The 21854-nt window shown below is 44.1% G+C and overlaps 1 pseudogene; it reads left to right on the forward strand.

The window, feature by feature from the left end:
* Positions 1-21854, forward strand: part of LOC147703769 (uncharacterized) — an 86398-nt pseudogene that overhangs the window by 26874 nt on the left and 37670 nt on the right.

A 21854-nucleotide genomic window follows, 5' to 3' on the forward strand; every position in this document is an offset into this window, starting at 1 on the left:
CTTTCAAAAAGGCTCTAAAAACATATCTCTTTAAGAAGGCCTACTTATGATAAAATAGAACTAGGTAGGATGTAAGTTGCTGTATTTATCTAGGCGCCTTGACGCCCATTGGGCTAAGTCTGCGCGTTACAAGAAACCCCTCATTCATTCATTCAAGTTGCCAGGGCAGATATGACAAATTGATTTCATTGGGTCGATGCCAATGAGTCGAGGATGTCAGTATGCATGCACGGTGGTGGATACCTATTCTGGCTATCTCATCGCCTTTCCATGCAAGAGAGCAGCCCAGTCTAACACTCTGAAAACATTGAATTTGTTGACCTTGTATTACGGAATTCCATTGCAGGTCCAAAGTGACAATGGGTCACACTTTAAAGGAAAGATGGTGCAAGATTTTTGTATGCAGCATAACATTGAATGGATCTATCACATACCCTATTACCCACAGGCAGCAGGTTTGATTGAGAGAATGAATGGTTTGCTGAAAGAGCAGTTGAAAAAGTTGCCTGATGGGTCATTGAAGGGGTGGAGGGATCACTTGTCTGATGCATTGCAGATTTTAAACAACCAATCCCTTGCTGATGCAGAGACTCCTTTGATGCGCATGTTGACCCCAGCTTTGCAGATTAAGCCCCATGTGGCCACAAACACGATTCTGTATTGGGAGACAGCTCCCGGAACTTTGGCTCCATATTGTGCACACCAGAAGCTGCCGGTCTTGATTTACATGCCTTGAAACTCTATCGATTGCAACCACAAGACATTACCTTGATTGAGACAGGAATTGGAGTTCAGATTCCCCCAGAGCATTTCGGGCTAATCGCCCCTCGATCTGGGCTTGCCCTTAAAGGCATCCAGGTTCTGGGAGGGGTGGTCGATGCCGATTACCAGGGGGAGATTAAAGTTATCCTATTGAACAGTGGAAACAATGATCTGATTGTGCAACATGTTGACCGTGTTGCCCAAATGGTCATCAAGCCGGTTTATGGAGAAAATGTCATGAAGGGGATGGCCCCAGCCCTTCTAACTGAGCGAGGAAAGGGCGGGTTCAGATCTACCGACAAGAACCCAGGGGCAAAATTGTGGGTGGAGTCCCCAAACAAACCTCCTGAACCTGCAGAATTGATCGCTAAGGGCAAGGATAATATCCTAGTCATCATGAAACCCGGACAGGAAAAGTGGGAAAATGCACCTGCTGAAAAATGTTATTTGCGAGAGTGATAATACCAGTTTGTTTTCTGTTTCTAGATCACAGTATGGCTTGCCGCTGCGATGCTTACGCTGTGTGGTCGGTGTTTGGGCGTATCTGGAGGGGTCCGGGAGGGCCCAGGGATGCCGAAAGGGATCAACCGCCTGAGTCGGATGACAGCATTGTTGCAGCAACTGGATAACATCTGGACCTACTTGGCCGGGAATGTGCTGAACACTTCCCACTTCTGTATGAGAAATCTTCAGAGTACAGCTGAGATGATATCAACGTGTCTTGTCGCCGTACCTACCCCTGCACAGGTGCTTCTGCACATTTTAAACCAAACTAACTTTGATGGGGTAGTGGAGGAAAGTGATGTTTAAACACATCTGAGTCTTTATGAGTACTGTCGCTTTTGCCCGGAGGTTACTCTGGAGGAACATGACAAGTATTGTTACCTACAATATCTCTACTGGAGATGTTTGCCAATCCAATCCAACCCAAAAATTCTTTATTTCGGCCATATAGACCATAAAAGAGCAATGCAGCATTACATACATTTAAAATACATTTTTAAAAATACATGTATAAAAATCTCAATAATCCAGCGAGGAAAAGAACTATAGGAGTAAAATGGTTCAGGGGGCTTTTTTCATTCTGATCAGCCATACTGCCATTAGGAATTTGGATACAGCGAACACAATGTGACCCGAAGTGTTGTTTTTCATGATTCTAAATGCCTGTGTGTACTTTCTAAACCCCAGGTTTCTACAAAGCGGCGCTATCCAATTTTTTCTAGGCCTTTGATAGGCGAGGCACACAAACAGGATGTGGAGGTCATCTTCTTCATGGATGTTGCAACAAGGACATATTTTGTCACCCCCAATGGTCCACTTGTAGGTAAATGTTTTAGTGGGGAGTGTGCCTAGCCTCCATTGCACAAACAATTTCCTCGCCAGGATAGGAAAAATAAAATCCATAAAAGTTCAAAAACATAGGAATTTTTGGATTCCAGGAATCGGGCTGTAAGGGTGCCGCTCATTTGAACGTCCATCATATGTGCAAGGGACCTGTCTTTATAGATTTGGGTCAGAGCTTTACGTGAAATCCTTTGACAGCCTCTCGCAGGATCCTCCCATAGCTCAGAGAGGTTCATGGTAAGCAGTTCTTTTTTCACAAAGGCAAGCCAGGGGATTTTACTATTTCAGTTCAGGCTCATGACATGGGTTAAATCCTCCCTGTAGTGATGGAGTTCATTTGTGGACCAGAGCCTGTGCCAGAACTTCACTGGCTTTGACACAAGCTCCTCTGCAATAGGGGGAAGACCCATGTCCATTCTCAATGGCAGTAGTGGCGTGGCTCGTGGAAGAACTAGTAGGCGCCTTAGAAAACTGTTTTCCACTACCGGTAGGTCTTTGCCTGCTTTGTGCCCCCAAAGCTCACTACCATACATAGCCGCTGCCTTGGCATGAGTCCTGTAAGTTTCAAGGGCCGGGCTTATGAGCTTGAAGGTGGAGGTGTTAGCCACCTTCAGGATTGCGCCCGACAGCTGGGACAATTTGACCCTTGATCTAGCTATCTGCCGGTCCCATGACAAATTTTCCTGCAATGTTACCCCCAAATATATGAAGGTGGATACCCTCTCAAGGCTAACCGTACCCAGGGTGGGATTGGGCCTGGTTTTATTAGGTGGATTAAAGATCATGAACTTGGTCTTCTCTGTATTCACCTCCAAGCCATGTTGGCGACAGAAGAGACCAAATCCATCCAGGATCCTCTGGATCCCCATGGGGGATTTGGAAAGCAGGAGGGTATCATCGGCAAACATGATTGCCGGGACCCTCCTGCCTGCCAAATATGGGGCGTCGTTGTCCTTAACGTTATCCAGATACGAAATGACATTATTGATGAAGAGACAAAACAGGGTCGGTGCCAGGACGCAACCCTGCCTCACCCCTCGACGAACAGGGAACCTGGACGAAAGGATGCCATCCCTCCCACACCTGACCTGGGCATAGTTGTTCTCGTGTAGCCTGGTTATGATGTTAAGTAACTGATGGGGTACTCCTAGCTTTTCCAACACCTCCCAAAGTTTCCTGCGCGGGACTAGGTCAAAGGCTGACCTCAGATCCACGAAGACCATGTGCAGTCTTCCCCCCTCTAGCCTCACCGTCTTCCAATAAAGGAGGACGAGGCGGAAGATCTGATCCATGGTCGACGTGTTTTTTCAAAAGCCAGCCTGCAGGGGACTCATGATGTCATTATCCTCTACCCAGTCTAGGAGATGGTTCAGGATAAGACGCGCAAAGAGCTTTTGGGGAACATCTATAAGGCTAATCGGCCTGTAATTGGTCGGGAGCAGAGGGGACCCTTTCTTGTAAATCGGCACGATTTCAGCCCCTAGCCAGGAACAGGGGACCGCCATACCTCCTAATATAGCGTTGAAAAGAATGAGAAGGTAAGGACCCCAGATGTCAGGGTGGTGTCTAAAAAGATCCCCGGGTAGCTTGTCCAACCCCGGTGCCTTTCCCATCGCTAGGCGCTCCAGTGCATTCACCACCTCACCTAGGGAAAATTCTAGGACCGTATCCGGGGTGCAGGGGAACTCCACCGCTGTGCCTTCGGGCCATAAAGTGGGTTCTTGATAAAGTGCTCCGAAGTGAGCCTCCCATACAGAGGGGGCGATGTTTGGTTCTACTGGGGTTTTAAGTTCCCCCGTCCCGTTGTTTACCAGGGCCCAGAATTTCCTAGAGTCTTTAGTTTTTAGGGCTTCAAACAGCTCGTGCCAGTGATTCCAGTCCCACTCTACCCTTGCATTGGCCAATGCTAATGAGATGTTTGCTATCAACTAACTTGTGACCCAGCCCAAATTGGCAAATGTGGCCAATTGAAACTAGAGAAAAGCAAACAATTGACCACATGATCAACAAACATTATTTTAGTCACGACATGACAGTTTTTGTAGTAATGTTACCAATTATATGGTTTGCAATCACACAGTATTAGCCGCTAGCCATGTTAACCATGTGAAATTACCTAAAGGATGGTTGTTCTCGTGTGGTAATATTTCATACACATACATACCAGCTAACATAACTGGAGGACCTTGTGCCTTATCACGATTAAGTCTTATGCTTTTTCCCATGCATTCTGTTACACGTATTCGCTCTTCTAGAGCTGCTATTCAATTACCTGAGGATTGTGACTCCGATATTGATTTGCTTTTGAGAACAAAATATACTAGTTTGGCTCTTTCCATTGTAGGAGTGCCAGGACTGTCCATTTATAATGCCAGAACAATTGCTAAGCTTGCCTGTTTAATTGTAAAGAATCTCAATCATACTTCTGCCGCTTTAGCTGAATTAATATTAGATGTTCAAGGAACAAGAAAAGCTGTTTTGCAAAATAGGGCAGCTGTAGATTTTTTGCTGCTAAACATAATCACGTTTGTGAGGACTTTGATGGACTCTGTTGTTTTAATTTATCTGATCATTCTACGTCTATCCATGCACATATTAATGCTTTGAAAGATTTACCAGTGTAGAAGTTATTTACATATAAATGATGACCTTTGTTAAAAAATCCTCTACCAAGTTCCCACACAATTTTCTCAGTCACTCTAAAAGTGGACGGACAACCATGGGGGTTAATCCTGGATTCCTTACCGGTGTACACCCTGAAATTAGAGACATATCCAGTCCGACTGTCGCACAGAATATACAGCTTAATTCCATAGCGTGCCCTCTTACTAGGAATGTATTGCCTAAAAACCAAGTGGCCCTTGAACAACAACAAAGACTCATCCACTGCAATTTCTTTCCCAGGAGCAAAGATCTCAGAAAATCGATCAATAAAGTGATCAATGACAGGCCGAATCTTGAAAAGACAGTCACAATCAGGGTGATCTCGTGGCAAAGCTAAACCATTATCGACAAAATGCATCATCCGAAACAGAAGCAAATAGCTATCACGACTCATGACTGCCGGAAATATAGCAGTTGCCATCAAGAGACTAGTAGACCAATATGAAGCCATTGATGGTTTCCTAAGCAAGCCCATCAAAAAAGTTAAACCCAAAAACTTTTTCATCTCTTCCAAATTTGTGGGAGTCCACCGGGTAGCTCTAGCGTGGGGCTTAAGGCTGGCACTGTTCTCCCTCAAAAACTGTTCTGCATACAAATTAGTCTGCTCAACAATCTCTGCCAAAAACACATCATCCATAAACAACTGAAAAAAATCAATCGCCAAAAAGTTTTCAGTGTTCACCCTACACCCTGGAACACCAGTAAAGTCTGGCAATGCCGGCTGCACCATGCCTGGGGCAACCCAGAGGTCAGAACTTTCAACGGGAAGACTTGCAGCCCCCTGCAGCCGCCCAGCTGGCTCTTGCCTCACTATACCAACAGGAAGTCTTGCAGCCCCAGGTTGCCGCCCAGCTGCCTCTTGTCTCACTATACCAACGGGAAGTCTAGCAGCCCCAGGCTGCACCCCAGATGCCTCTTGCCGCACTATCGGCACAGCAATGTCCTCCTCTAACACAGGCACTTCATCCACACCAAAAGTAGCTTCATCAGTACTCAGAGTATCTTCATCATCAGACGATGCCATGTGGAGAGAAAACTCACTACCAGAATCTTCACCTCCCACCTCTGCCTCAGAATCAGAGTCAGTCTCTGGACCATGGTCAGAGGAAGAATCAAAAAGCATTCCAACAACCTGCTGAGCAGTAATCCGGCGGCTAGCCATTATCCTTACTAAGAAAGGAGACTGCACAAACAACTCAATTCACTTACAAGAGACAGCTACACTCACCAGCACCTACTCTGCAAAGACACAGCAAATAGTCAACAATATCCCACTAGAAAGAAGAAAAAAACATAAATCTACAGAAAGCAAAATACACATCAAGCACAAATGCAAAACATGTTTTACAATCACAAAAAAACCAGAAACCAAACATACTGGTATTATTACACACTTTGCAAAAAACACATTACATTGAAATAGTACAAAAAAGGTCTCTTACCAAACACATGCAACTACACAAACAGCAGAACCACCAGTAACGAAACAGCACACTCCAACAGTCTAAGGAGCCAAAGCCTTGAACAAGAACAAAAAAGGGGAAAATAAAACATTACACTTTACAAGAAAAACAATACACATTATAACAGGCCATGTCACAGGGTATGTCACAAATGGGGGCAGAAAGGGCTGAATACACATAAACAAATATATGTCCCCTAGAAGCAAGCACAATCTTCATTTTTACATCCCTGGCATTAGTGGGCTGGGGCCAGAAACGCCCAAAGAATATAATTTTTTAAACAATTGGGCCCCCAAGAAGCGACCCTTGACCTAGGAGTCGCTTCCATTTAAAAATAAAAGAATTCCCTGGTGTCTAGTGGGGGTTTTATGCCCCCCCCCCCCTGGAGGCAGAAAGGCAAAATTAGGACACTGATCTGCCCCCAGAGGGGGCAGAATATATTTTAAAACAAATATGGGCCAAATTAAAAAAAACGATCTACACCCACAGGGGGCAGAATATATATTTTTTTCAATGTGGGCCCAAGGAAACGACCCTTGCCCAAGGGGTCACTTCCAATGTAACTAAAAACAATTCCCTGGCTCTAGTGGGCTTTTCTGCCCCCCCTGGGTCCAGGAACACCAAAAAATGAGGCTGTCTGTCCCCAAGGGGGGGCAGAATATAAATCTTTTTAAAATGGGGCCCCCTAGAAGCAACCCTTGCCCAAGGGGTCGCTTCCATTTCAAATTAAAAGATTTCCCTGGTGTCTAGTGGGGTTTTCTGCCCCCCCCCCCCCGGGGGCAGAAAGGCCAAATTAAGACACTGATCTGCCCCCAGAGGGGGCAGAATATATTTTAAAACAAATATTGGCCCAAGGAAGCGACCCTTGCCCAAGGGGTCACTTCCTTTACACACAAAAAACAATCCCTGGTGTCTAGTGGGCTTTTCTACCCCCCGCCCTCCTGGGTCCAGAATCAACCAAAAAAACGGCCGATCTGCTCCCAGGGGAGGCAGAAAAGTCTAAAATAATTATTTGCCCCCTGGAAGTGACCCTTGCCCAAGGGGTTGCTTCCTTTACACACAAAAAGCAATCCCTGGTGTCTAGTGGGCTTTTCTACCCCCCCCCCCCCGGGTCCAGAATCGGAAAAAAATGCCCGATCTGCCCCAAGAGTGGGGAGGGGGGGGGGTAGGGGCAGAAAAGTCTGAAAATGATTTGGCCCCCAATGGAAGCGACCCTTGCATAAGGGGTCGCTTCCTTTTCACACAAAAAAAATCCCTGGTGTCTAGTGGGGGCATTCCTGGTGCACGATCGCGACACTGTGCACGATCGTGCACCAGGAATGCCCTGCTTTGGGACATCAGGGGAGAGGAAACACTGTTTCCTCCCCCCGATGCCTCAAGGCACAGAGAAAAGGCCCCCCCACCTCACCGGAGAGCCAAAACCTACCTCTCTCCTTGGACGCGCTGGAAAGAAATGGCTTCCAGCGCTTCCTGATGACGTCGGCGTGAACTGTGCGCGCTGAGGTCATCAGGAAGCATGGGGGGGGGGGCCGGGGGTGGCAGCGGAAACTCTTCACCTGCCACCCCTACACTAACAAAGAAGATCGATGCCCCAGGGGGACTGTGCTGGTGACGGAGCGGTTCCGTCATCAGCACAGCCCAACCGATGCTGATGACGGAACCGCTCCGTCATCAGCATCGAAGGGGTTATTAAATATTAAATACATAAGTAGCATTACAACATATCTCCCTCCTTTTTACAAACAATAAAGAGGAAAACAAAAAATGAAATACATGTCATAAAAATTCGATACAACATAGTCATCCAAATATGAGGGAGCACGAGTAACCCTGTTTAACCTTTTTACAACAACAGGAATAGTTTTATCTTCAACAGTTTCTGGACAGATACCCAACATTTTTTTGGGGTACACACTGCAACACAACTTAAATTCCAAACTCAATGATCAGAAGTTCTTATAGCATTATCAAAGACTTTAATAACTCTTATAGGTTTTGAAAATGTAGCACCAGAAACACAGAAACCAGGCCTTTTAATCTTGACTAGATCCCCAACAGCAAATTTGATGTGAGGCATGCTGTTAAAGCAACCAAAGTATTCTTCACTCTTTAAACATTTTTGGTGTTCCTTCTCTTGCCATGAGGTAGAGTCTAAAACCCCACCCTTTAGAGAAAGAAATGTATTAACCCATGGTGGTTCTAGAAAGGTATCAGGTTGTCTCCCACGAAACAAGAGAAAAGGAGATTTTCCAATCATAGTATGGGGACCGAAACACATACATGTGAGTAAAAGATCTTAATAAATATTGAATAAATAAGTAGCATTACAACACAGCCCCTTTATTTGTGTAAGTAATGCTCAGCCTTGGTGCAGTAGTCCATGCTGTGAGTCTTTTCCATCAAAGAGGGCGCTAACTCTGCCCTCCAATGCCGGGCAATATCTCTTTTGACAAGAAGGAGGCTCACGACCACCAACCGTCTTGTGCATCTGACACCTACCCATTCTTCCATTAGTCCCAACAACATCATTTTGGGCTCTAGTATCACTGCCCTCCCCACCACTGAAGACAGGATATCGCTCTCCTTGCGCCAATATCTTAGTACCATCGGGTAGTCCCGTACTCTATGGAAAAAATTTCCCAAATCTACTTTACTTTCCAAACAGTGCGGGTCTAGGCTTTGTTTTTATTTTGCTCATGTGGATCTGTGGTACAACCGATGTACGTATTTCACTGGGATCAACCTCCTTTTCATAAAGACAGTGGTTCTCTGGGGGCCATCTTTGCTTCATTCCATTTCCCCTCCTCCATGACTTCTACATCTTGCTCCAAATGCTCTCTCAATGCTATCATGGGGTCTGGGGTGTTGTTCACTAATGTTCAATATATCTTGAGTTTCCTTTTCCCACTCAATTGTGCAATTGTCATGTGTGCCTCCATGGGATTGTGGTCCGGGAGGGCCTGCAGATTTTCCCAGTGTTTTTCTAGCGTATGAATTATTTGTAAGTAACAGTAGAATTGTAAGGTTTGCATTTTGACAAGTATCTTTGAAATATTGAAATGTGTGCAGTGAGCTGCCTTCCCTTATGGCACCTAGCTTGGACATTCCAATATTGTCCCAGATTCGAAAGTGTTCTAAGGTTGCTGCGTCTCTCAGCCAATGTCCAGTCCATAGTGGTGTTTCCCTAGTCGGCATACTGTGCCATTTAACCTACCTCAGTGACAGTGCCATCAAGATACTGACCTTAGGGCTGCTGCGGGAAAATCCGTGTGTCTGCAATCAGAAAATCATTGCTCGGTATAAGGTGTTTAGCCACATAGTGCAATGTGATACCGGAGACCTGAGGCCCTCATCATATGCTATCTGTAATCACTTGCAAAAAGTGGTTAGTGGTTACCCCCTCCCCCCCCAAAAAGAATTTGACTGTTGCCAAATACAAAGAGTGGAAGAATGTGAGGGGTTTGTCATAGGGATAGTTTTTGTTTTATAAGATGTGAAACAGTTAAGAGAGGCCTATCATTTTGAATGAGCCCTCTCTGCCTGCTGCACTTAAGGGGAAGCTTGTCCACATGTCCACAGCTCGTCTCACAGGTGAGCTTTATGTTCATACCTAGATATTCAAAGTGCTGGTCAGCCTACTGCAAGTTGGTGGTTGTATGCATATTGTCTTTTGTTGCAGTGAAGTGGAGGTATCTGGATTTGACCAAGTTCATTGTTAGACCTGACGCTTCCACATATATATTTGTAACAAGTACATCAGAGTGGGGGGGGGGGGGGGGGGGGGTTATCATGGTCGCTGATGGAGACCAGGGGGCCATCCGCCTAAAGCGAAATCCTGATCCCTATGTCCTCTGGTTATTGAAAGCCGCTGAGTTGGGCATTTATTCTGATCTATTCTTCCAATGGGTACATGACCAGGGCAAAGATGAGGGGAGAAGGGCATCCATGCTTCTTTATATGCCATACAAGGGATAATTCCCCGTTCACTCTAACACTCTCCCACCATTTGGATTATAGTATCACTGTGTATTGTTGAAAGTGAGGGCCAAAATGAATTTGCTCCAACACACCGAACATGAAATGCCATCACACTGAGTTGAAGGCTTTTTCAAAATCTATGAATACCAAAGCCCTGTGGTCCCTCATTTTAACAGATTGCCCATCGCAGTATGAAGACACCTCGAGCAATGTTGAGTACTGCGTTCCTGCATAAACCGGTTTTGATCGGGGTGCAGCACTTTTACTTTAAGAGATCTATTTCCCAGAATTTTCCCAAGTAGCTTTGCCTCCGGGTTAATTAGGCAAATGGACCCATAGGATGCACATGCACATTGGTTTGATGGTTTCCCTGGCTTAAAAACTACCAAACTAATGGCTCCACGCAGGTTGTATTGTAGCTCACCAAATTCTAAGGCTTCGGTATACATTTCCATCAACAGTGCCATCAGATGTGATGCATATTTTTTAAATATTTGAAGAGGGTATCCATTAGGGCCAGGGGTTTCAACACGAGCAGGGATTGAATGGCTATGCAGAGTTTGTCCTAGGCCAGTGGCTCATCTAGTCCCTTCCTAGCTGTGGTAGAAAGGCTGGGCATAATTTAATCATTCACTTTCAGGTGCCTGCCTTCGACTGTTGTCAAAGGTAGCTCCTCATAAAGTCGAGTGTAGTAGAATGTGATTTTTCGAATGATCAGTTTGGGGTCTGTTGGTGTATGTTCAGCTGTCAAAATTATGCTAGGTCGCATATTAGGGAAAATTGGGAGTCAGAAGCATAATTGGAGAGCCTCCTCAGCTTCTAATTCCAATTCCAAACTCTTATTTGGCGTGCCTCTCTTAACCTTCTTATTACTCTATGAGGAGAGGTGGGGGAGAAACTAATTAGTTTAAAAATGTACCCTCACTTAATTGCTTTATAAATGCACCCTTTCCCACCAGTACCATTGGTGGCATGCTTCATTCATGGGTCCTCACCAAATACCCTTAATGTGTTTGGGTGAGTTCAACTCTGTTGATTAACAAAGCTCTGTTTTATGGAGGGTGCAACAATATCTGAGAATAAAATTCCCCTAAGGTATACCCTATGTTTATTGTAGGCTTCTTTACTTAGGGGACCTTTTGCAAGATTAAAAACAAAAGGGGATGTCCTAAGATTACACAATGTTCTCTGACAATTAGGATCAACATGTTTCAGCCAGTAGTGGGCGCCTGAGCAGATTGTGCGGCTTTCTTCAAGACCAAATACTACAATCCCTGCTAAATCTTATCATCGTGACCCAACTCTATTTGTGTGGTCCCCTTGTTTGTTATATTTGAATCTGTCATCAAAAGTATGACTGTGCAAACCAAAAGTATGGAATTTCTCTAATCGTATATTTATATGGTATGTTGTAATAACTTGATAATTCGGCAATTCACCAGGGCATCCTTACCTTATCTCTTCTCAGGACCCTGAAAGATACAACACTTCAAAATACTTACCTAAGAACGGAATAATACCAACGAATAACTAAATATATATGGCATAAGCTGGCGAGCTTGCGAAAAACAACACCCATTGGCGACAACGCAAGAACAATACAAGTGACGACAAAACCACCCAGGAAAAACAACGTCATTCGGTAAAAAATGCAAGAAACCAAGGGCCACAAGGTAACAATGTACCCCAGGGTACGAAAACACAACACAATACCAAGAGCCACAGGGTAACAACAATGCGAACAGCAACGCGAAACAAAGCCCACCCTGGTGGAGCTAAAACAACGAGCACTCCTCCTAACAATGCCTCGGGTTGGATTACTTACTGGTTTTGGTTTCCCTGGATAAGAACGGAGCCCAACCTTCAACAACAACCTGCAGGAAGGGAAACTTACCATCCTTCCGATGCTACAGCACTTGGACCAGAAAGGCCCCGACCTCCCAACCCAAGGAATACAGGTGAATAATGGTATTTATTCTGGGGTTTCTTTATTACACAATGATAGAAGGACGAAAGAAAGAAATCACTACTATGTCACGATAGGCCTTCTTCATATAAATCCCTAAGCAATTGCTAATGTAATTAGAATACACATATGTAGAGCTCATATGTAAATCAGCATACAATCTGAAAATAGGAGACGGTAGTTGGATAAGAACAGTTAGGAAATAAGAGTTAGTGGAACACCTCACCAAGTTTCTACACATCCCGCTTCCACTTCGCCAGAGGGGAGTCCGTTTCTCTAGCCGAATCATGATTCTCTGCTCCACTGTCACAGCTACATGTCTGTACTGTGATGAACTACCAGGGGTTGAGACCCAAACACCCCCTTAAGTACAAGTGGAAACGTTGGTCGAAGCTTCTAGCAAGCCTCACCCCCTGTTCCCATCAGATTCCGTACCACTCCGCGGCAAGGTCACAGCTTCAGCTAGCTAGGCGTCTGTTATGACTTTGAGGCAGAGTGAGCACATTCCTCCAACAAGAACAGGTTCCTGTTAGTATACGAAGTGCGAAAAACAAGTGAGAAGTAAAACATGGCTCCTCACCCAGAAAGACTTAGAAGATGGCGACAGCTTAGAAAATGGAGTCGCTCAAGCGTAGGCCACTATTCCTGTAAAGAGCCCGAATTAGTATGCAAGATGGCATTAGAGTATGCCAAAGTTAATAGGTAAATTGCAAAAAACACAATTGATGGACAGAATGCAGAACAATGTCTTACATTCACCACAGTACAAAGATCTGGGCCTAAATCCATCGTTTTTTTGCACTCCACACCACCCTAGGTCAGACAATGGCTATATGCAAATCAGCCTTGACCCTGTGCCTCATGGGAACAGTCCAGCCCGAACTACCAGGCCATGCCTTTCCTAGACCGGAATCAAGCATCCAAGGACCGGTTTCTGGCTATCAGCCTTCTTCAGCCTGGATAGCTTGGCTCCAGTGATGTGGAGAGCCTGGGACTCACGTCTGAGCATACCCAGCCCACTTGGGGTTGAAAATTGCAAAAAACACAGTTGATGGACAGAATGCAGAACAATGTCTTACATTCAACCCAGTACAAAGATCTGGGCCTAAATCCATAGTTTTTTTGCACACCACCCTAGGTCAGACAATAGCTATATTCAAATCAGCCTTGACCCTGTGCCTCATGGGAACAGTCCAGCCCGAACTACCAAGCCATGTCTTTCCTAGACCGGAATCAAGCATCCAAGGACCGGTTTCTGGCTATCAGCCTGGGACTCACGTCTGAGCATACCCAGCCCACTCGGGGTGAAAATTGCAAAAAACACAGTTGATGGGTCACCCCGAGTGGGCTGGGTATGCTCAGACGTGAGTCCCAGGCTCTCCACATCACTGGAGTCAAGCTATCCAGGCTGAAGAAGGCTGATAGCCAGAAACCGATCCTTGGATGCTTGATTCCACTCTAGGAAAGACATGGCTTGGTAGTTCGGGCTGGACTGTTCCCATGAGGCACAGGGTCAAGGCTGATTTACATATAGCCATTGTCTGACCTAGGGTGGTGTGGAGTGCAAAAAAACGACGGATTTAGGCCCAGATCTCTGTACTGGGGTGAATGTAAGACATTGTTCTGCATTCTGTCCATCAACTGTGTTTTTTTGCAAAAGTCAATAGGTAATCCCTGCCTTTAAGCAAGATACAGTCAGGCATGGAAAGAACATTATTGAGTCCTATTTTACAGCGAATCTATGTTATGCGGGCGTGCATGGCACTATAATAGAGCAAAATATACTGAGATGGTAGTGGGCAATGGTCATAATCGAGCCAATTATCCATAAAAATGGCTCAATCACTACTTTCCACCCATCACCATTGTCCAATTCCAGCGAATGTATATAAACATTAAACAGGTCATAAATCATTACTAGAATAATAGGAAACATAATAACAGATCTCTATAAAGTACCAGGTCGAAACATATTTAAAAGATTGGGCACACATTGGATGCAGCAACATTTAGCACTAAGAAAAAAATTACTAAGAGTGCACCACCTAAAATGGAACAAAGGAAATTAAAATCAGGCAACGATCCAAAAAGCCAATTAAACCACCCTTGATTCAAATTTTGACGAACTTTCAAGGACAAATTATGCAGAGCATTAATGTGGGACTGAATAGATCTTGAATGGTCTGATAGGTTAAAACAACATAGGCCCTCAAAATCAGAGCACCCATGATCATGCTTCAAAAGAAGATAATCAATAGCAGTTCTATTTTGCAAAATAGCTCGGCGTTCACCCTGTGCATCTAATAAAAATTCTGATAAAGCATTTGAAGTGTGATTGATGATTTGACCTTGAGACACGCTAATTTACTAATAGCTCTAGAATTGTAATTAGAGAGCCCTGGAATTCCCACAATTGAAGCAGCTAGACTAACCTATTCCGTCTTAGAGGGTAAATGCAAATTAGATTCACAATGTTCATCCAAAGGAGATGCCTCACGTACAGTTCGAATTTGCATAGAGAGTAGCTAAGGAAACATAGCCAGGCTGACTCTGGCTAAGGCACAAGGTCCACCGGAAATATTCGCAGGAATAAAGGACCAAGACATATTCCGGCAGGAAAATAACCATCCATTTAGCAATAGAACGTGCTTTTGGTAACTAACTTGAATTGTCGTTTTACAGGACATAGAGTTACGAACCGAAAGGTACATATGGGGTTTACGATTATAACACAAAATTTGTACATGTCAGGGAGGCATGGAAACATTCTCTAATTTAGATTGAATACATTTGCCAATTAATCGTGCATCGCACGTAAATTCAAAGCAACCATCGCCTTCTGTAACGTTATAAGTGGTAATGGTAAAAGTCTGCGGCGGGTCAAGATCAGGTAACACTATGCAGGAGGCACAATAGTCATATACTGACAGCCGACTCTTTACCGTGTCAATATCATTGTTGCTATTAATGTTTGTAACATTGAAAGCCTTAAGCAAGACTGCTGCCAGAGTTGGAACTGAAACAAGGCATGTGGACAAAATGTCAGGGACGCTTCTCATGATAGACACGCAGAAAAAGGAGTCGTTTAGAATCTTGGTGGCCAGATTTCCCCAAATGTTTGTTGTATCAAAAAGGATCGAATCCGTCCTGCACTCTCTGATGATCGTCTCGCTGTTGATCCTCCATGGCCCATCTCGGCCCCAAACGCACCATCCCGAAAGGAGTCCAGCGACGACACATCCCACAGTAGCAATCCATCCAATGATCTAAAGAAAACAAGTCAAAAACAGGCATTATTCAATCTCGAAGGTAGCATTTGTCAGCGGGAACGTAGTCCCACTTCTCCTGTCAAGGTTTCATAACTAATATTGTGTTATCACTGCCTGTGGCAATTATTTCAGCCGGTTCAGTGGGTAGAATAGGCGACTGTACCCACACTTTGGCTCCTGGGTTTTGATCAGTTGAGCCAAAACCTCCTTCTCCACGTACAGTTAGGAGGATTGGAGTAGCCCCTTTTCTCACCAGCCCTCCAAGGACTGGCATTATAACCAACTGGGCAACTCGATCACCAGGTTGAACTGTCAAATCCAGATCACCACTGTTCAACAGTATAATTTTGATTTCACCCCGATAATCAAAATCGATCACACCGCCCAGCACCTGGATGACTTTCAGTGCTAGTCCAGAGCGTGGAGCGATCAAACCAAAGTGTCCTGCTGGTATTTGGACACCAATTCCAGTTTCAATGAGGACAATATCTCTTTGCTTCAACACATGTTGTTTTAAAGTATGTAAATCTAAACCAGCAGCTTCAGGAGTTGCTCTGTGTGGAGCCAAGACTCCAGGAGTAATTTCCCAATAAACAATGGTAGCTACTGCAGTATGGGGTTGCACATTCACAGAAGGGACAACAACATTTGCATAATGGGGGTCTCAGAATTATATACAGGTCTATTGTTAAGCATTTATAAAGCATCAACTAGGTGAATTTTCCAATTATGCAAAGAACCATTAGATAGTTTTTTCAATTGATCTTTTAAAAGGCCGTTCATGCGCTCTATTAAACCCACAACCTGTGGGTAGTAGAGAATAGGAAAGACCCACTCAATATTGTGTTGAGCACAATATTCTTGCACCATCCTCACTTTAAAGTTTGTGGCATTGTCCGATTGAATTTGTAAAGGCACCCCATAATAAAGAGCAATCAAATCCAAAGTTTTCAGTGTATTTAACTGAGTAGCGCGTTTATAAGGGGATGCAACTAAATATCCTGAATAGGTGTCGACAACTGTACATACATATTGACAACCTCTGCATGTTGGCAAGGGACCTATGTAATCTAAGTGCCAAATATGTGCTGGTGACTCACCTCGATGTAACTGACTTCTCACTATTTGTGGTACCTCAAGTTGTCGAGAATGTTGCCACACAGGACATTGCAATATTACTGTTTTAATCATGTTGTGGGGAAGATGTATCCCTCTATCTGCTGCCCACCTGCTAGTATTCTTTTCTTCAAAATGTCCACACTTTTGATGTGCCCATCTCGCCAATCCAACCAAGTTAGAATCCTGCGTTTCCACCTCTGCCTCAGACATCTTAGCATTTTCGTCTGCAATGAGGTTAAACAATCCATCAAGTCAATCAACAAAAAAGTGTGCATCAACATGAAAAACAGTTACAGTACTTTGAGGAAGCATGTCCCACATTTCTTTCCACAATTTTTTTCCCCATAATTCTTTGGTATTTATAAACCAATTATGAGCATGCCATGTGGGAAGCCATGTTGCTAATCCATTAGCAGTCGACCAGGAGTCAGTGTAAATATGGCAAACTCCTGCCAATTCCTGTTTCAAAGCCTGATAAACAGCATAAAATTCAGCAAACTGACTGCTCTTTTCTTCACCAGTTGTATTCAATAATTTCTGGGTAGCGAGTTATAGGATACCGCCTTCCATTGTCTTTTTGCTCCAACATATCTGGCTGAACCATCCGTAAACCATGCATGCTTCCTCTCCTCCACGGAGAGATCGCTAAATGGCTTACCCCATTTAACAGGGGATTTCTTACTATTGGTATGTTGTACTCCACATCAGTCTACTCTATTGGTGCCTGCACCATCTGCTCATGCAACATTGCAGTGCCCTTTGGACCCACTCAAGCCCTGCCTTGTATGTCATTGCCTCCCTGATACAGTCCAAGTTGGATTACTGCAACGGGCTGTATTTAAATGCCCAAACGCAGTGCCTAAGAAAACTTCAGGCTGTCCAAAACTCGGCAGCTCGTTTACTGCTGAGTTTACCCTGGCACAAATCCATCTCGGAAGAGATTCGGAAGCTTCATTGGCTCCCAGTGAAGCAGTGTATCAAATTTAAAGCACTCTGTGTGGCTTTTAAAGCCTTGACACAGAAGGGTCCACTGTCTATGAGGGAGCTTTTTGCTTGGTATCAGCCAGGCAGATCTCTCCGTTCCTCAGGGGCAAAATTCCTTGCAGTGCCAAAGATCCGAACTCTGCACTGGGGAGGACGGAGTTTCCAACACGGCGCCTCTAAGCTGTGGAACCTGCTGCCACCAGAAATTAGGAAGGCTAGCTCCCTTTTGGGCTTCAGAAAAAAATTGAAAACCTGGTTGTTTCAGTGAGGGGGGCTGGCTGGGGTCTGTTCATGGTTCTAGCGCCGAGACACCATTTCTGGTATTCGTGCGCTTTATAAATTTCATTATCATTACCACTTCCACTTAATCACACTAGCTTCCTGTGCGTGTCCAATTCTATGAGTTTTAGGGGAGCTCATAACCAATTGCATGATCGGAATCTCAGGTCTCAAGTTAACATTGTGTCCCAAAGTCAATTGTTCGGTGTCTACTAAAGCCCAATAACATGCAAGTAACTGTTTCTCAAAAGGTGTATAATGCTCACCAGCCTCGGGCAATTTCTTAGTCCAAAATCCTAGGGGTACTTTAGTCTTGCCCTGTTTTTGCCATAAACTCCAATTTGCATATAAACCTTGTTCAGTCACATTTAAATCGACATCACCATCACGCACTGGCCACAAATCCAAAGCATGCTGAAAAGCCTCTTTCGCCAGCTCAAATGCAGTCTGCTGTGGCTCACCCCACTCAAACACGTTTTTCTTCCTGGTAATCTGGTACAAAGGGGCTAAAATCTGACTCAAATGGGGAATGTGTTGTCTCCAAAACCCAAACAAGCCAATAAAGCTCTGAGTCTCTTTCCTGTTTCTGGGTCCTACTAATTCCTTCATTTTCTGTCTCACTTGTGAAATTACCTCTCGATTTTCCTGATGCCACTGAATACCTAGGAATTTCACACTCTTTGCTGGTCATTGCAATTTATCTGGATTAATCTCCCATCCTTTGCTTTGCAAATGAATTACAATTTGGTCTAAGTGTGTCTGAACTTGCTCCTCTGTTTCGCCTTGTATCAATATATCATCATTGTAATGACAAATTTGCACACCAGAAGCTATCGGTACCTCATCTAAATGTTCTGCCACCAGCGGGTGACATATTGTCGCCTGTGTAAATATGGCGACAATATGTCATATGATGAAGCATGTCACCACCAGGTTGGTGAGTGAGGGCTTTCTTAACTAACCTAAGTGAGGCTAGTTCCTTTTGCTCCTTTTGTGGTCTTTTCGAAAACCATAGAACACTCTTCTTTAGTTTAAAATATATAACCGGGGAATAAGAGTGTCCTGTAACTCTCCCTGTCTCTCTCTTTGTTGTCATATATGGACTGTGTAAATAGCCTTGTGGCAAACTTTGAAATGTCATTTGTCTGCCACCCCTGGAAAAACTGAATTGTTCCTGACATTCAGGGGCTATAGGAATGGAAAAGAAAGCATTGGCAATATCAATAGTCGCATACCAAGTCCCTGGATGTTTCTGAATTCTCTAAATTAAAGTAACAGTGTCAGGGACAGCAAGAGTCAAAGACGGTGTATGTTTGTTCAATTCGAGGTAATCAACTCTCAAGCGCCATGAGTTATCACTTTTGCGCACCGGCCACACGGGATTGTTCCATGCAGAAGTAATCGGAACCACAACCCCAGCATCCATCAAGTCTTGGATAGTAGCACTGATCTCATCATGCCCACTTGGAATTCTGTACTGTTTCATTGAGATTACTTTAGTAGCTTGAGGCACCTTCACATGAAGAATTTTTAAGAGACCTACTCTCACAGTATTAGCTGAGATATAGCGTTTCGTTCCAAAGTGGTAATATCCGTCGTCTAAACATAATGTCATTCCTTTTAAAATGTAAATTCCAAAATTATATTCGGAAAGGGGCACAACTAGTACACTATATTCTTTTCTTGATATTTGTCCGATCTTTAATTGGAGATTAGTTTTTACTGCTGGGGTCTCTTTACCACCTAATCCTGTTATTGTAAAATACTGTCCTCTAAATTTCATAGGATTTCCATTTATCAAAGTGGCCTCCGCTCCTGTGTCTACTAAGGCTCGGGCCCGTTGCATGTTATGATGCCTCCAAAAAATCTCTATGTCTACATAGGGTCTATGATCTTTACGAGCCCAATTCCGTACCGGAGCTTGACCTATTTCCTAGTCATTTTTGTTCCTGTCCTGTGCCCAGGACAAATCAGGATATAGACTTTCATAGCGTTTAGGAAGTAGGTCTTCCTCGTACACTCTCTCTTCATAATATGAATTTCTCATATTCCTGCCACTCTGTGATCCTCGATCGGGAGATCTACCTCTCCCGTTTTTCATTCTGCGTTCTGGAGATTTACCTCTTTCGTGTCTTATTCTCAGTTCAGGAGATCTACCTCTCTCGTTTCTGGCTCTGCGTTCTGAGGATTCTTCACTCCCATATTGTGTTTAATATACTAGGGATCCTTCCCTTATTCCCCTGTATAGCTCGTCATCACTTCCCTCTGAATGTCTCTGTTCATGATCCTGTTTATTAACTCTCCTACTCCCTTCATTTCTATCCAAACCTCTTTTTCAATATATTGTCCATAGCTTAGGAGTAGGTTCCCCATCTATGTCTTCCATTCTCACCCCATCCTTCATTAGGGCTGCAAACAGATCTCGTCTAGTCAATTTGTTATTGTCTGTACGGACTTCAGATATAGATGGTCTCTCTGTCTTCATCCATTCCCCTAGTTCGCCCAACTCACGAACCACTTTGATCACTTGAGCTAGTGTGTTTCCTGTCTGAGTTATTAACAGTGTCATCATTACCTGCTTATAAGCAGGAGGAGCAGTACAAATGATCTTTTTTTTTTCTTTTTTTGTCCTCATTTCACCATAAGCGTCTGCAATTTTCACAATAAAGACCCCTTTCCAACCTGGGCGGCCTGGGTCCATGTTCTTGCATTCGCTTTGGGCTGACCAGGCCAGCTTCTTTTGTGCGAGGCTTGGTGTAATCATTGGACCATTGAGGCCTTAGACCAGCCACATTTCCGTACCCCAAGAGAATAATGGTGACCAGATGTTTTCCCCACCATGGTCCAATCTCGCCATATCCAATGCTGCGCCCAACCAGTTCTCATAATGCGGGGGTCTGGGGTGTTTCCACAATTTGCAAATCTCCCTAAGAGCTATTAAAAATCAAACAGAGAAGCAGACCCATTAGCTTGGTAGGAGTCGGCTTATAAGGTTATTATCGATACCAAATATAACTAGGGCGAGATTAAGATTCAACCTAAATTTAAAAATTCCCTCCAATGCATTCTCCACATTCTGCCAGAAAACTCTTAGGTCAGCGCATTCAAAGAACATATGTAAATCCTTTGCCTCCACCAAACCACACCTTGGACACTTGGGAGATGGATTTGAAACACATTTTGATATTTTTTTAGGCGTGTAATATGACCTATTGATAACGTAAAAGTGATTCCTTTTTAAAGAGGCAAACTTAACAAAGTTATATAGGTTTTGGAGAGACAGAGCGTAAAAGTTAACAGATGTTTCTCACAGAGCAGATGAGTTCCATACTAAATGGGATGGAGGAAGCTCTGCGTCCTCCGCGTCAAGTAGACTCCTGTACCAAATCCAAACCTCCTTCTTTCTAGGATTTACATTTTGGCATATATGTTCAACCTCCCAGTTTCCACCTGCATGGTCCTTCTCTGCAGAATACCAGGAGCATAGTTGCAAATATTTAATTCGAGAAAAGGAGTCTCCTATTTTGGCTAGTACGAATGATGTTATTTGTTACAGAAGTGTTAAGTAGTCCCTCCATTAGTCTGTGTGCAGTATCTAAGAAAACAGAGGTTTTCATCACCTCTTCCTTTAATCTCTGTGTCGCATCTCCCAACGTGTACCATGGCTTTTCATTTACTGGCCAATCTGAGTCAGCCGGGTATTTATGACTGCATCTGGCCACAGCCAATTGTAATAGGCTAATCTGATTGTTCAGCCCATAGTTTCTGAAATGTTCTTGAATTGTCGGGTCTGTGCTTATCGAACAAAATTTTAAGATGTCTCCTTGGTCTAACATTACGCCTGCCGCACCCAAATCATAAATGCGGACCATCCATGTAAGCAAATTCTCACTAGGTCTCAGCCAAAACCTGTCCAAAACGTCATTAATTTCTTGTTGCGTAAAATCCTCCAAGCTATCTAAAGCTATTTCCTGGGGATGTTGTGGACCACCCTGCAACTTTCTCCGATGTACCGGCTGCACA

Source organism: Lissotriton vulgaris, chromosome 7, assembly GCF_964263255.1.
Source record: "Lissotriton vulgaris chromosome 7, aLisVul1.2, whole genome shotgun sequence".
In the NCBI taxonomy this organism is placed as follows: domain Eukaryota; kingdom Metazoa; phylum Chordata; class Amphibia; order Caudata; family Salamandridae; genus Lissotriton; species Lissotriton vulgaris.